This window comes from Salvelinus sp. IW2-2015, linkage group LG30 (genome assembly GCF_002910315.2).
Source record: "Salvelinus sp. IW2-2015 linkage group LG30, ASM291031v2, whole genome shotgun sequence".
Taxonomy (NCBI): Eukaryota; Metazoa; Chordata; class Actinopteri; order Salmoniformes; family Salmonidae; genus Salvelinus; species Salvelinus sp. IW2-2015.
In genome coordinates, this window is record NC_036869.1 from 20,983,479 (window position 1) to 20,998,126 (window position 14,648).

At 49.8% G+C, this 14,648-nt stretch overlaps 1 pseudogene; it reads right to left on the reverse strand.

Moving 5' to 3' along the window:
• Window positions 1–11,887: 11,887 nt before the first annotated feature.
• Window positions 11,888–14,648, reverse strand: part of LOC111955393 (ephrin type-A receptor 10-like) — a 54,387-nt pseudogene continuing 51,626 nt past the window's right edge.

The window sequence follows — 14,648 nt, forward strand, 5'->3', positions numbered from 1 at the left end:
ATCCCTTTTTTTATGCAAAGCAATGATGATGGGCACGTGTTTCCTTGCAGGTAACCATGGTTGACAGAGGAAGAACAATGATTCCAAGCACCACCCTCCATTTGAAGTCTTCCAGTCTGTTATTCAAACTCAATCAGCATGACAGAGGTGATCTCCAGCCTTGTCCTCGTCAACACTCACACCTGTGTTACACAAGAGAATCACTGACATGATGTCAGCTGGTCCTTTGTGGCAGGGCTGAAATGTAGTGGCAATGTTTTTTCGGGTATTCAGTTTCATTTGCATGGCAAATAGGGACTTTGCAAGTAATTGCAATTCATAATGATCGCTCTTCATAACATTCTGGAGTATATGCAAATTGGCCATCATACCAAATGAAGGCCGGCAGAACTTTGTGAAAATTTAATATTTGTGGTCATTCTCACAAACTTTTGGCCACGACTGTACTGTATGTGGTGTTTCAGTGGCCCTGTGTTGTGTGTGTGATGTGTGTATAAACATAGAAACAGTTCACTGCTCAGAGCTACGCCCATCCCAGCATCACAACTGAGGCACACACCAGGCCCAATATGTTGGATGATACCGAGTGGAAATAACTCATTCAACAGTACATTTACATTGTAACGGATGACAGGTATTCGGTGTCAGCCTCCCACAAGTGAGCAGAAGATAACAAAGACAGAACAGGGTGTCAGACATTAGCGTGTGAGAGTGTGTGGGGATGATACCAGCGTCTGCTGTGCTGAGCAGGTGTAGATATCGGGTGTGTGTATATGGGTGTGTTTTGCCTGGGTGTGTGTGGGTGCGTATGTTGTGTGTGTATGTGGGTTGTGTATGTGTCTCAGCGATAGTCATGCTGCATCAGAGGATTTAAAATTAGATTTTGGAGTTGGTGGGTTGCAGAGTCATCTCACACACACACACACACACACACACACCACACACACACCACACACACACACACAGCACACACACACACACACACACACACACACACACACACCACAACACACACACACACACACACACACACAACACACACACGACACACACACACCACACACACACACACACACCACACACACACACACCACACCCGAATTACCCTCCTTCCCTCTCGAGGCTAGCTGAATCAGACTATGTGAAGACTAGGCGGCCAGGGGCTCTGAGGGGACAGTGATAGTGTACACTCTGTAGGGAGGGAGGAGACATTTAACCCCCCCTGGCTGTGTATGCCCCTCTAGCCCCTTGAGGGAGGTGACCTTTGAGACTGCTGCTGACTGGAGTCGACACTAGACACAGGGGCACCAGGGGGAGGAGAGAGGGGGGGGGGGGAGAGGGGAGGAGAATATATAAGGTAGAGGAAAGAAAGGAGGTGCACGTGGCATGAAAGAGGAAGCAGGAATAAAAGAGAACAAGAGGAGAGAGGAGGAGAGACTTGAGTAGAGGGGTTCTCTAGTCCGTCACATTGATAGTATATACCTAAGGTGTTCACCTTCTCCCTCCTCCCTCCCTCCCTCCCCTCCCTCCTCCCTCCCTCCCCTCCCTCCCTCGCCTCCCCATTTCTCAGTGTGACAGCCGACCTACATTAACCTGAGGGCTCGGATAGGAGCTCCTTATACCGACGCCGCACTGGAAATGTCACTGATAACATTCCCCTCAGGGTGTCAATCATGACACACACACACACACCGCTGCATACTGTGTGTGTGTGTGTGTCAGCTAGTAGATGACAGAGACAGAAACAGATGGTGTGAGTTAAAGGAACAGCATGGTAGTCAGTCTGTAGTAGCCAGAGTCGTGGCATGCATATGTGCCATTGTGTTTGTGCGTACGCATGTGTGTAATGAACGTGTGCGAGCTGTCTCATCCTGTGTGTGTGTTGTGTCTGTGTGTTCGTGTGTGTGTGTAGTGTGTGTGGTTGTGTGTGTGTGTGTGTGTGTTGTGTGGTTGTGGTGGGGTGTGTGTTGTGTGTGTGTGTGTGTGTGTGTGTGTGTGTGTGTGTGTGTTGTGTGTGTGTGTGTGTGTGTGGTGTGTCCAAATAGAGACGCAGGTGTCTGTGGAAATGTCATCCATTTTCTTTGGGTGGGGTTGACAAATGACGACAAAACGAGGCGTCAGAGCGGTGCCAAGGCAAGCTGGCCGAGCAGCCTTCCTACACAGTGAGGGGGGCTGGGAGAGAAAACCCCCTGCAACCTAGCGGAGTTGACAACACAGAGACCCAGACGCAGCCTGGCGACACACACACTCTCCGCGCACACACACGCACGCGCACGCGCACACACACACACGCACACGCACGCACAAACTCCCAAAACAACACAGGCATGCACACTCCCACACACATTGCATGCACGTGTTGGTGCGTACTAACAGTCTATTTCAATACTTCTGGTCCCTACTGTTGGTTACTTAGTAGCAGRGGAGTGCCAGGTTAGCACAATGGGATTGATTTAACACGGACAGGACACAGCTTGTTATGAGTTATACGCAATCTGATTCTAGACCAGTGTTAACCGACTGATGTTGTTGAGTCAGGACACGGGTAAGGTGACTCTGGGTCAGTCAGGAGGCATCCTCGGCTCACGTCTCGCTGCGGTGCGTGGAAGGGTTGTGTGTGACGTACGCGTTGGACCGACGTCTCTCAGAACAGCGTGCTCAAAGAGTTATGACGCAGAGAACACGCAATGCTGGCACACACACGTACACGCGCAAAATCAGTCCGGACAATTATCTAGTGATTTAACGTATCAAACGCCTGGGTCATCTCTTTCCGTTGAAATCGTTTCAGGTCCAAAGAAAACACTGGACATAAACTTTAAAACCGCAATGAACGTTCTTCATACAATAGACTGTAGCCATTTATCTGATCATTAGCGAAATGGAACCTGTAAATATGTCATAAATCATGATATAACTGTTCAATTTATGAAACTAGTCTACCTTGAGCGTACAAAACATTAGGAACGTGCTTCTACACCTGCATTGCTTGCTGTTTGGGGTTTTAGGCTGGTTTCTGTACAGCACTTTGTGACATCAGCTGATGTAAGAAGGGCTTTATAAATACATTTGATTGATTGATAGGAACACCTGCTCTTTCCATGACAGACTGACAGGGTAAAACTATGATTTCTTATTGATGTCACTTGTTAAACCCACTTCAATCAGTGTAGATGAAGGGGAGGAGACAGGTTAAAGAAGGATTTTTAAGCCTTGAGACAACTGAGACATGGATTGTGTATGTGTGCCATTCAGAGGGAGAACGGGCAAGACAAAAGATGTATGTGGCCTTTGAACAGGGTATGGTAGTCGGCGCCAGGCGCACCGGTTTGTGTCAAGAACTGCAACGCTGCTGGGTTTTCCCACGCTCCACAGTTTTTCCCGCGAGTATCAAGAATGGTCCACCACCCAAAGGACGTCCAGCCAACGTGACACGACCGTGGGAAGCACTGGAGTCAACTACCCCTTTCTGCAGTGGTAACACCTGTTGGGCGGAAGAACAAAAAAGGCATTTCCCGCTCTTCCATCGTTACCTTCCATCTCTCCCCCCTCCCTCCTCTATATTATCTACTTCCCTGGTTCCTAGCCCCTTTGTTTCCCTCCCTCCATCTTCTTCATATCCCCTTCCGTGTTCCTTTCTTCGCTCCCTCCCTCTCCCTCTTCTTCCTCCCGGGTGAAGGAGGGCTGAAGGTGAAACCTCGGGTCGGGTCTGTTCCAACTCTATTTTATTCCGCGCCACCTGCCAAGCCATTTCAAGGCCCTCCGTGTGCTCGTCCGTGCCCGTGTTACCGGCGGGCCGTCTACGTGGCCCGGCTAATTAAATACATCAGATGCTGGACTAAAAAGCGCAGGGTTTGTCTTCCTCCCGGCAGCGTGTGAATTAATGAAACGGAGCGCAGAGACAGTGAACATTAGTGGGAGGGAGGGAGGCTCCACCCGTTTTCTGACTTCCAACAGATGGGAAAGGGTGGCATCGTGCCAGTGGAGGCCCAGAGAGAGAGAGAAAAGAGCGAGGGGCTTAGGGGAAAAAAAGCGAGAGAAAGTCGGAGAAAGGTGTGGAGGGAGAGCAGAGAAAGTGCCCAAGAGAGCGAGAGAGGTACAGAGAGGACACGTAGGAGGGAGAGCGACAGAGGGGCGGCGCTAACAAACATACGGCCACTCACCGGCGCTAGCCCACAATGGTGTCTCTTGGCCTCCCAAAATCTACGCCCGTTAACCTGACTCACCCGGTCTCACCCTGCAACACGGACCCAGCAGAGGAACGAGGGAGCGAGAAGGAGGAACGAGGGAGAGAGGAGGAGGAACGAGGGAGAGAGAGGGAGGAACGAGGGTGGGGCTAAGAGTGAAGAGAGAGTGGGACCAGCGGAGAGGAAAGATGGGATGTGAGAGAGGGACTGCGAGAAACGAGACAGGGARGAGGAGAGAGAGAAACCCAAGGGGGAAGATGAAGGAGGTGGGGAGGAAGTCGGCAGTACACTAGATATGAAGTGTGAACTCTTAGGGAGTACTCTGGGGAGTGAGAAAGTGTGTAAGTAAACAGGCCTCAAGCTGTAGAACAGAGTACGGGGGCAAAGAGATTGCGACAAGAGGACCCGCTTCAGGCGCCGTCTCTGTAATTATATCCAAGTCAGTTACAGCACCTAGCCTCGATTAAAACAGGAAAACCACAAGAGCACACACACACCAGCACACACACAGGCATGCTAGCGCACCCACACGCTAACACACACAAGAGCACACACACACCAGCACTCACACAGGCATGCTAGTACACCCACACGCTAACACACACAAGAGCACACACACACCACCACACACACACAGGCATGCTAGCGCACACACACGCTAACACACACAAGAGCACAGAAACACACACACAGGCATGCTAGCGCACACACACACTTGTGTGCCGAGGTAGACTGTAGGGGGCGAGGGAGGGTCTACAGTAGGCTGGAAGCTTAGACAGACGGCTTCCCTGGAGACCAGCTCTACATCACCCAACACAGACGAAGGAAACAAGGTGTGTGTGTGTGTGTGTGTGTGTGTGTGTGTGATGGTGTGGTGTGTAATGTAGTTACGTGGTTTGTCATGTCCTCATAAGTCTTACCCTCTCAATGGACTAGAGAACTGCAGAATCCCTAAACCACGCCTCTCTCCTGATACCAGCACCACACAGCACAACAACAGCACACACACACAACACGCACACACAAGAAATAACACACACACACACAAACCCACACACAACAACACAAACACACACACACAACAAACCTAATCACAGATGGGAACCGCTCTAAGCCCGTGTGATCAGACACTCAGCTTTAGAACTCCACAGAACAAGGTCTCTCTCTTCAAACCCAGTTCAGTATCTGATTCAAGACGCTGTACTGAGTGGTCAAACACACCAAAGGACAGCGCAATTAAGCTACAACAAATGTAAACAAGAGCGACAGGACGAACAAGAGCAAGTACATCAAACAACACACACTGCCAAAAAACTTAGTTGTTTAGATTTCTAAACACAGTAAGTAAAAGCAAAAAAAAGAAGTATTGTAAACAGAAAGCCCACTACTCTCCTATAGAATGGTCTATATCTAGGAACCCCCCCCCCAACACACAAAGATAAACAGGAGAAGAGGCTGCTGTGTGGTCTGATGTATGCCCGTCGTTGTTGATTCCCAGCCTAATTCCATCCACCGTTTGAGTGGGAGGCATTAACAGCTGATCGACTAGTGCATGCTGCTGGGGGGGGCGACCGTGGAGAAGGAGTGGGGGAGTGCTGTCTCTGCAATATTCACAAAAAGAGCCATTGAGACACTGAATAGAAGCAGAGACTGAGAGACCACCGGAGGCTAGCCGCTAGATGGAGACTGGAACCAAGGCCGAATGCACCGCATACCGTCCCAACGATGGAATAACAGGAAATCTACGATCTAAAAACCACGTAGATGACTGTTCTCGTCATCTCTCTGTTCTTGTCTGAACTGCTAGCATCCTCATCTCTCTATCTGTCTGTCTGACTGCTAGCCTCATCTCTCTCTGTCTGTCTGATCTGAACTGCTAGCCTCTACTCTCTGTCTGTCGTGTCTGAACTGCTAGCCCTCAATTCATCATGTTGTCTGTCTGAACTGGCTAGCCTCGCTCTCATCTGTCCTGTCTGAAACTGCTAGCCTCTCTCTCTGTCGTGTCTGTACTGAAAGCTAGCCTCTCTCTCTGTCTTCTGTCTGAACTGGCTAGCCTCTCTCTCTCTGTGGTCTGTCCTGGAACTGCTAGCATACTCTCTCTGTCTGTCTGAACTGCTAGCCTCGTGCTCTCTGCTCTGTTTCGTCTGAACTAGGCTAGCCTCTCTCTCTGTCTGCTGAAAACTGCTAACATCAATCCTCTCTCGGTGTCTGTATACTTGAACTGCTAACTCTCTTCTGTCTGTCTGAACTGCTATAGCCCTCTCACCTGTCCTGTCTGTCTGAACTGGCTAGCACGCTCTCTCATCTTTGTCTGAACTGGCTAGCCTCTCTGCGTCTTCTGTCTTTTCTGAACTGCTACGCCTCTTCTCTCTGCTGTCTGTCTGAACGCTGAAGCCTCTCTCTCCTGTCTGTCTGAACTGCTAGCCTCTCTCTCTTGATCTGTCTCTGTACTGCTAGACCTCTCACTGTCTGAACTGCTAGAACCTCTCTCTGTCTGAACTGCTAGCCACTCTTCTCTTAGTCTGAAACTGCATAGCTCTCATGCTCTGTCCTGTCCTGAAACATGCTAGCACCCTCTTCTCTCTCATACTGTCTGTCTGAACTGCTTAGCCTCTCTGACTCTGTCTGTCTGACTGCTAGCCTCTCTCTACTGTTGATCTGAAACTGAGCTCGCCCTCTCTCTCTGTCTAGTCTGAAAACTGCTAGCCTCTCTCTCACATTCGTATCTGAACTGCCTAGCCTCTCTCCGTCTTCTTCTGATACTGCTAGCCTGTCTCTGGTCTGTCTGTCTGAACATGCTAGCCTCTACTCTCTGTCTTCTGAACTGCTAGCCTTCTCTCTGTACTCTGTCTTAGATCTGACTGCTAGGCCTCAATTCTCTCTGGTCTGTCTGAACTGCTAGCCCTCTTCTTCTTCGTGCTGTCGTGTCTGAACTGGCTAGCCTCTCTCTCTGATCCTGTCTGAACTGCTCGCCTCTCTCGTTCTGCTGTTGAAACTGCTAGCATCTCTCTGCTCTGTCTGTCTGTCTGAACTGCTAGCCTCAGTCTCACTCTGTCTGTCTGAACTGCTAGCCTCATCTCAATCTGTGCTGTTCTGAACTGCTGAAGCCTCTCATCTCATGTCTGTCTCTGTACTTGCTACGCCTCTGTCTGATCTGAACTGCTAGCCTCGTCTCTGGGTCTGAGCACTGGCGTAGGCCTCTCTGTCTGTCTGTCTGAAACTGCTAGCCTCATCTCTCTGTCCCTGTCCTGAACTGCTAGCCTCAGTGCTGTCTGTCTGTCTGAACTGCTAGCCACTCTCGCTCTCTCTCTGTCTGAAGCTGGCTAGCCTGCATGTCTCTCGCTGAATCTGAACTGCTAGCCTCTCTACCTGTCTGTCTGTCTGACTGCTAGCATCTCTGTTGTCTGTCTGTCTGAATCTGCTTGCCTCTCTCTCTGGTCGTCCTAGTCTTGCACTGCCTAGCATCTCTCTCTCTCGTCTGTGACTGCTAAGCCTCCTCTCTTCTGGTCTGTCTGTCCTGAACTGGCCCTAGCCCTCATGCTCTTGATCATGAGAACTCGCTAGCCTCATCTCCTGCTTTTTGTCTTTCTGAACTGCTAGAACCTATCTGCTTGTCTGAAACTGCTAGCCTCTCGCTGATCTGTTCTGTCTGAAGCTGACTAGCACATTGCTCTCTTTGATGGTCTAGTCTTGAACTGGCTAGCCTCTCTCTGTCTGAAGCACTGTAGCCTCTGCTGTATGTCTGTCCTTGAAACTGCTAGCCTCCTCGGTCTGTCTGTCTGGACTGCTGCCTCTCTCTCTCCTCTGTCCCCTGTCTGGAACTGCTAGCACTCTCACTCTTCTGGTCTGTCTGTCTGAACTGCTTAGCGTCTGTCTCTGTCTGAATGAGCTAGCACTCTCTGTCTTTCTGTACCTTTGTCGTGAACATGCTAGCCTCTCTGTCTAGTCTGAATCTGCTAGCTCTCTACTCTGTATGTCTGAACTAGCTAGACCTCTCTCTCACTGTCTGTCTGAATGCTAGCCTACTCTCATCTGTCTGTCTGAACTCCCTAGCCCTCTCTCTCTGCTCTGTCATGAACTGCTAGCCTCTAACTCTCTGTTGGTCTGACATGCTAGCCTCTCTCATCTCTCTGTCTGAACTGCCTAGGCCTCTTTACTCTCTCTCATGTCTGTCTGTCTGAAACTGCTAAGCTCCCTACTCGTACTCTCTCATCATCCTCTACAAACAATCGTCTCTTCTCTCTGCCTTTGGTCTGTCTGAACTGCAGAAGCCATCTATTGTCTCTCTCGTCTATCGACTGTCTTGTCCTGACTGCATAGCCTCTGCTCCTCCCCTACTACTCACTCTAATCCTTCCGAGTCATGTTCACTTGCTCTTACCTGCTCTCTGTGATACCCTCCCCATTCCCTTACAACAACACAACTACCCATGTAAACAGCACGCCACAGCCCAACAAATAATACACCTTATTCTAAAACGGAACAGGGCATTATCCAAACACGATCACAAGCACGTCATATATTCTGAACCAGGAAAAACAGCAAGCCGTCAGCCGTTGAGGGACTACCTTTCTCAGTAAAAAAGCGCAGATTTAAACCTTGTGTCCTCACTATTTTTTCTCTATCCCGCCTCATTATTCACAAGCTCATCAGATCCCCCTCAGTCTCTGCAATCTCTCTCCGCTCTCTGTCTCTCCTTAGTCTCTGTCTTCTAGTTCTGTCTCTCTCAGTCTCTGATGCTCTGAGTCTCTGAGTCCTACTGTCAGTACAGTCTCTCAGGGGTGTTCATCCCTCTCGTCCCAAGTCAGTTTCCCTGTCTCCCGCCAGTCAGTCCTCCCTCTCTCCCAGTCAGCTCTCCCCATCTCTACCAGTTCAAAGTCTCAGATAACTCGGCAGTCAGTCTCCCTCTCTCACCCAGTCAGATCTCCCTCTGCTCTCAGTCGTCTCCCTCTCTGCTCAGTCAGTCTCGCCTCTACTCTATCAGGTTCCAGCATCTCCCTCTCTTGTTCAGTCAGTCTCTCCTCTCTTTGTCAGTCAAGCATCTCCCTCTCTCTCGAGGCAAGTCTCTTCTCTCTCTCTATCTCTGCTGTCAGTGCTCATCTCTCTCTCTCTCTCTGAATCAGTCTCCTCAATCTCTTACTACTCTCTCTGTCAGTCTCTTCTCTCTGTCAGTCTCTGCTGTCAGTCTCTCTCTCTCAGTCAGTCCTCTCTCTCTCAGTCAGTCTCGTGCTCTCTCAGTATCCTCTCGTCTCTCAGTCAGTCTCCGTCTCTCAGCAGTCTCCGTCTCGTCGTCAGTTCAGTTCCTCAGTCTCCGTCTCTCAGTCAGTCGTCCCTCTCTCTGTCAGTCTCTCTCTCTCTCTTGTGTCAGTCCTCTCTCTCTCTCTGTCAGTCTCTCTCTCTCTCTGCAGTCTCATTCTCTCTCTGTCAGTCTCTCTCTCTCTCTGTCATCTCTCTGTCTCTCTCTGTCCAGTCTCTCTCTCTCTGGATCAGTCTCTGTCTCTCTCTGTCAGTGCTCTCTCTCTCTGTGTCTCTCTCTCTGTCATTGTCCTCTCTCTCTCTCTGTCAGTCTCTCTCTCTCTTCTGTCAGAGTCTCTCTCTCTCTCTGTCAGTCTCTCTCTCTCTGTCAGTCTCGTCTCTCTCCTCTGTCAGTCTCCTCTCTCTCTCTGTCAGTCTCTCTCTCTCTCGTCAGTCTGTCTCTCTCTCTGTCAGTCTCTCTCCTCTCTCTGTCAGTCCCCTCTCTCTCTTCTGGTCAGTCCCTCTCTCTTGTCAGTCTCTCTCTCAATTCAATTCATTCGCTTTATTGGCATGACGTAACAATGTACATATTGCCAAAGCTTTATTTTGGATATTTACAATATAAAAATAAATACAAATGAGAAATCAAAATTGTCAATGGCGACAACAGTAACAACAATAACCAAGGTGTCAAAATAACCAATACATTGAACATAATATATAAGCATACAGTAGAGTACATGTGCAGGTTGATTGGTCTGTCAGACACTGTCCCTCACACTTATGGCAGGTAGCAATGTAGTGCGCTGCCAACCAACAGCTCTCTGCGTCCTCCCCACACAGGACGGCTAGCCTACTCCTCATCAGAGAGGTCTTTGAAACCTTGAATAAGGGTTTCAATTTGGGAAAATGACACTTTTTTGTTTTATAATTTTTGACATTTTGTCAGGAAATGCAGCTCTGTCGTCTAGGTTTCTGCTGTTGTGCAGTGGTTGCACAGCCTTTCTCTACAGGGAGCCAGGTTTTCCTGTGTTCACCCTTCTCAATGGCAAGGCTGTGCTCACTGAGCCTGTACTTTGTCAAGGTTTTTTCTAAGGTTTTGATCAGTAACCATGGTCAAATATTTAGCCACGGTGACGTCGATTTAGGGCAGATAGCACTGCATTTTGCTTGTGTGTTTGTGCTTGTGTTTCCCAAATAAGCAATGTAGTTTTGTTTTGACTGTGTTGTAATTTGGTTTTATCCTGATTGATTGGATGTTCTGGTCCTGAGGCTTCAGTGTGTTAGTAGAACAGGTTTGTGAACTCAGCCCCAGGACCAGCTGGATGAGGGGACTCTTTTCTTGCTCAGCTCTTGGCATTGCAGGGGCTTGGTAATGATATGAGAGGGGGTCACTGTATTTTTAAGATGTTTCCAAACTTAATTGCTCTTTTTGTGAGTTTTTATTATTAGTGGATATTGGCCTAATTCTGCCCGCTGATGCCATTGTTTGTAGTTTTCCTCTGGACATGTAGGAGATCTTACAGAAGCTCTGCATGCAGGGTTTCAATGGGGTGTTTGTCCACTTTGATGAAATCTTGTTTTGCAAGTGGACCCCACACCTCGCTGCCATAAAGTGCAATTTGTTCTCTCTCTGTGTGTCTCTCTGTGTGTCTCTCTGTGTCTCTCTGTGTCTCTCTGTGTCTCTGTGGCTCTCTCTCTCTCCTCTCTCTCTCTGTCTCTGTCTCTGTCTCTCTGTCTATGTCTCTCTCTGTCTCCCTCATCTCTCTCTCTGTGGGCTATTTGCACACAAAGACACAAGATGGGATGTGAAAGTTGACGGCAGACACACCAGTCGCTCTCTCTGCTATGGCCGTCTGAGCCACTGGGTGTGAGGATGAACCAGCATGTCTACTCCTGGCGTCAGAGGCGCTAACAATCACCCACTGCCTTTACACTGGCCCGAAGGGCGGTGTGTGTGTGTGGTGTGTGTGTGTGTGTGTGTGTGGTGTGTGTGTGGTGGTGTGTGGTGTGTGTGTGTGTGTGTGTGTGTGTGTGTGTGTGTGTGGTGTGTGGTGTGTGTGTGTTGTTGGCCGTGAACTGCCCACGTGCCACATTCTCAAAGCAATTACAGTCATGAATATTATACAAATGCCGCCTTGGTGAATACAATGACTACCTGAGGACATGTGCCTGACTCCATCCTACTCATAACACCGTGTTCACCCATTTCCCTTCACAATGTAAGACTGTTGTCTGCCCTCAAACATGATTACATGTTGTTGATGGAATATCTCAAACAGCCAGACAGAACTGCTTGAGGTCAAAAATGGAACATTTCTAGTGATTACTTACTTACATTATCTTATTTTAACTAGGAACAAAACATTGTCCCTGCCATTCATTTGTTTCCAACCTCTTCCTTCCTCTCTCGTTCCCATCATTCACTTGACATAAATCCTTCACCGCTCTCTTATTTCTTACCTTCACAGCTGCTGTGGGCCCTCCTCGTAACCCGCTGAACAGCTGCACTTCCCGATGGGCACCAGCCACTCCCCCTCGGCGCTGCAGTGCATCCTGGGAGGGCTGTCCGTGTCAACCTCGGAATTGTTGACGCGCAGAGCGCCCTGACTTCCACCAGGGTGGCGAACGCCGCCTCGGCAACCGTATCGGAGAACACAGCCAGGTTCTGCACCGTGGCCAGGCAGCGCTTGTAGTACACACCCGCACCGCACCAAGGCCACACGCACGCCCCCAACGTCCTGGAACGGCCAATGGAAACCCTTTCCGGTTCAGGTGTCCGATCTCCCGCACTCCGTGTTTGAGCTTCATCTTCCTCTCGCCCAGGTGCCTTGCGTGAAGCTCTCGTCGGCGGCGATGGTGTCCGATCTTGGTGTAGCGCTCCTCGCGGGTTCACCCGGCCCAGGTCTTTGGTCCGACTCCACGTAGAGCAGGGTTGAAGGTCTCCTTGCAGGTGCCCGCCACGCCCGGATGCTGTTGCAGTCGCGCAGCGTGAACTGCAGCTCCACGAAGATGCGCTGGCCGCCGCGCCGCGCCACCCACCTCAGCTGCAGCGCAGTCTGCGTTGTTTCTGCAACGCCGGCTCCATCACGTTACACACCTGGTAGGTCCTGATGGGCTTGTACTTCTCATCCACGCCACTGATCTCCTCCCACTGGGAGATGGGGAGGAAAGGAGGTATGAGAGAGGGAGAGAGAGATAAAGGGGGGGGGGGGGGGGGGGGGGGCAGAAAGAGAGCGTGAGTAGTAATGGGATAGTGGGTGTGACAGAGAGGTATTGGGAGAAGGGAAGAGGGACAGACAAACCCGGGAGCTGGTGAGGGTCATCTGAAAGACATTATAACCCAGACATGTAAATATCATGTGTGGGTTTTTGTCTGGTACCAGGGTTCGGTCCTAGTGAGGAGTAAACAAGCCTCACAGTGTGTGTGTTAATGTTTCTCCGCAGACACAAACCCACACATGATATGATATTGAGAAGGAGTAAATGAGCCACTAGAGTGTGTGTGTGTATGTGTGTGTCTCAATCTCCACACAGAGAGACTAATTACAGTGGCGGGGGCCTCCACAGAGACTATAGAGCTGGAAAGCAGCTCACAGCCGCCCACTGACACTACGGGGAGGGAAAATGCAAATGGCTGCCACGTCCAGAATGAACTGGGTAAATAAAGAACAGATTGGAGGGGAGACGAGCCCACATGGCCGTCGTCATTTTGGACTGCAGGTGAAATTGACTCACCGTCCGTGCTRAACGAGCGGCGGAGAAGCTCTGCTAAACACTCTAGCGGGACTGCATTAGCTAGCCAAACAAATTAACATGTTGAAATCTATTACCGTGATTCTGTATTGTGTATCGTTTAATTGACATGACAATAGCCAGGAGGTGATCCTGGTTAGATCACACAGTCAGACAAAATCCTGTCTAAGGCCATTCATCCTAACTAGGGGCGAGGGTCTATACTCATGACGCCTCGAGGGTAGGAACGCTGATCCGAGATCAGTCTGGACGTTTATATCATAACGGAGAAGAGGGGAGACGCTTGGTGAACGTGGTGCTGAAGCGCTAGGCTCCTCCCACCACGCACGCCTCCCGCCATCCCAGGCACGACTCATCGCTTCATCGCACAGGAACACGTCGCAGCCCGTCGGGAAAATATGAGCGATGATGAAATACTTAGGTCTGACGCGCACATTAACCGATGTCAGGATTGATACGGCGATCGACCTTTTACACTGAACAACCAGTTGAAGAAGCAGTTTACTGGTTATAATTGCCCATCTGGTCACAGTATGGTCCTGGGTGCTGCTAAGTCCACATGGTGACACAGCCACAACATGACTCAGACACGCTTTCATTCTAAAAAGGGTTCGCTGGCTTCAGTGGTGCCRTATAGATCCACGGGACACATTTAGCTTTCTAGCTGTGACTCGTGGTCAACTTGTGGATCCTCTGTAGCTCAGTCGGTAGAGCTTGCAAACGCTAGGATAGTGGGTTTGATTCCCGCGACCACCCATATGTAAAATGCATGCACGCATGACTGTGGATCTTCGAAATGGCATACGTTATATGATCAAATCAAATCATACTGTGGTTATAGCAGCGACATGGGGCTGGGTAGTTTATCTTAGCCTACGCCTTGTGGTTTTGGTGACAGACGGGTATGAATGACTTTCAAACGTACGCGTCATCCGAAGCAGTCTGGCTGTGGCATATGAACCTGACCAAGTTCATTAATCTCCGCTTCATAACTTAGCATGTGGCCTCTTACAAGCCCCCATCGATTCATTAAGAGCATAATAAATCCTCCATAGTCTTGTATTTTAGTGATAAAACTTATGAGTGGAAGATAAATGAGTAGCCGGTGACTTCAAAAGCCACTTCATCTTCAGCGGTTCTTAAAAACCTCCCGCCACTGGCTATTATCCATCATTCATAAGTTAGCGTGTGGTTTTTACAAGCCAAAATCGATAGCGGAAGGGACAATTTATGTGGCTGTGTGTGTCGGGACGGTGGGCGCAGGGACGTCCTGTCCAGGATTAGGCCATTGATTCGCGTGTAGTGATGAGCTCTGCTCTGTTTTGTTCAGGGAGGGACAGAGAGAGGCAGAATGAATGGATGGGGAGGGAGGGGGAGCACAGAGGGGCAGAGAGGTGGGGCCAGCTGTCCACTAACAGTCCATTTGGGAAGCGTGCTCCCTGGAACTGTGCCCACTGAGGGGAGGGGGGG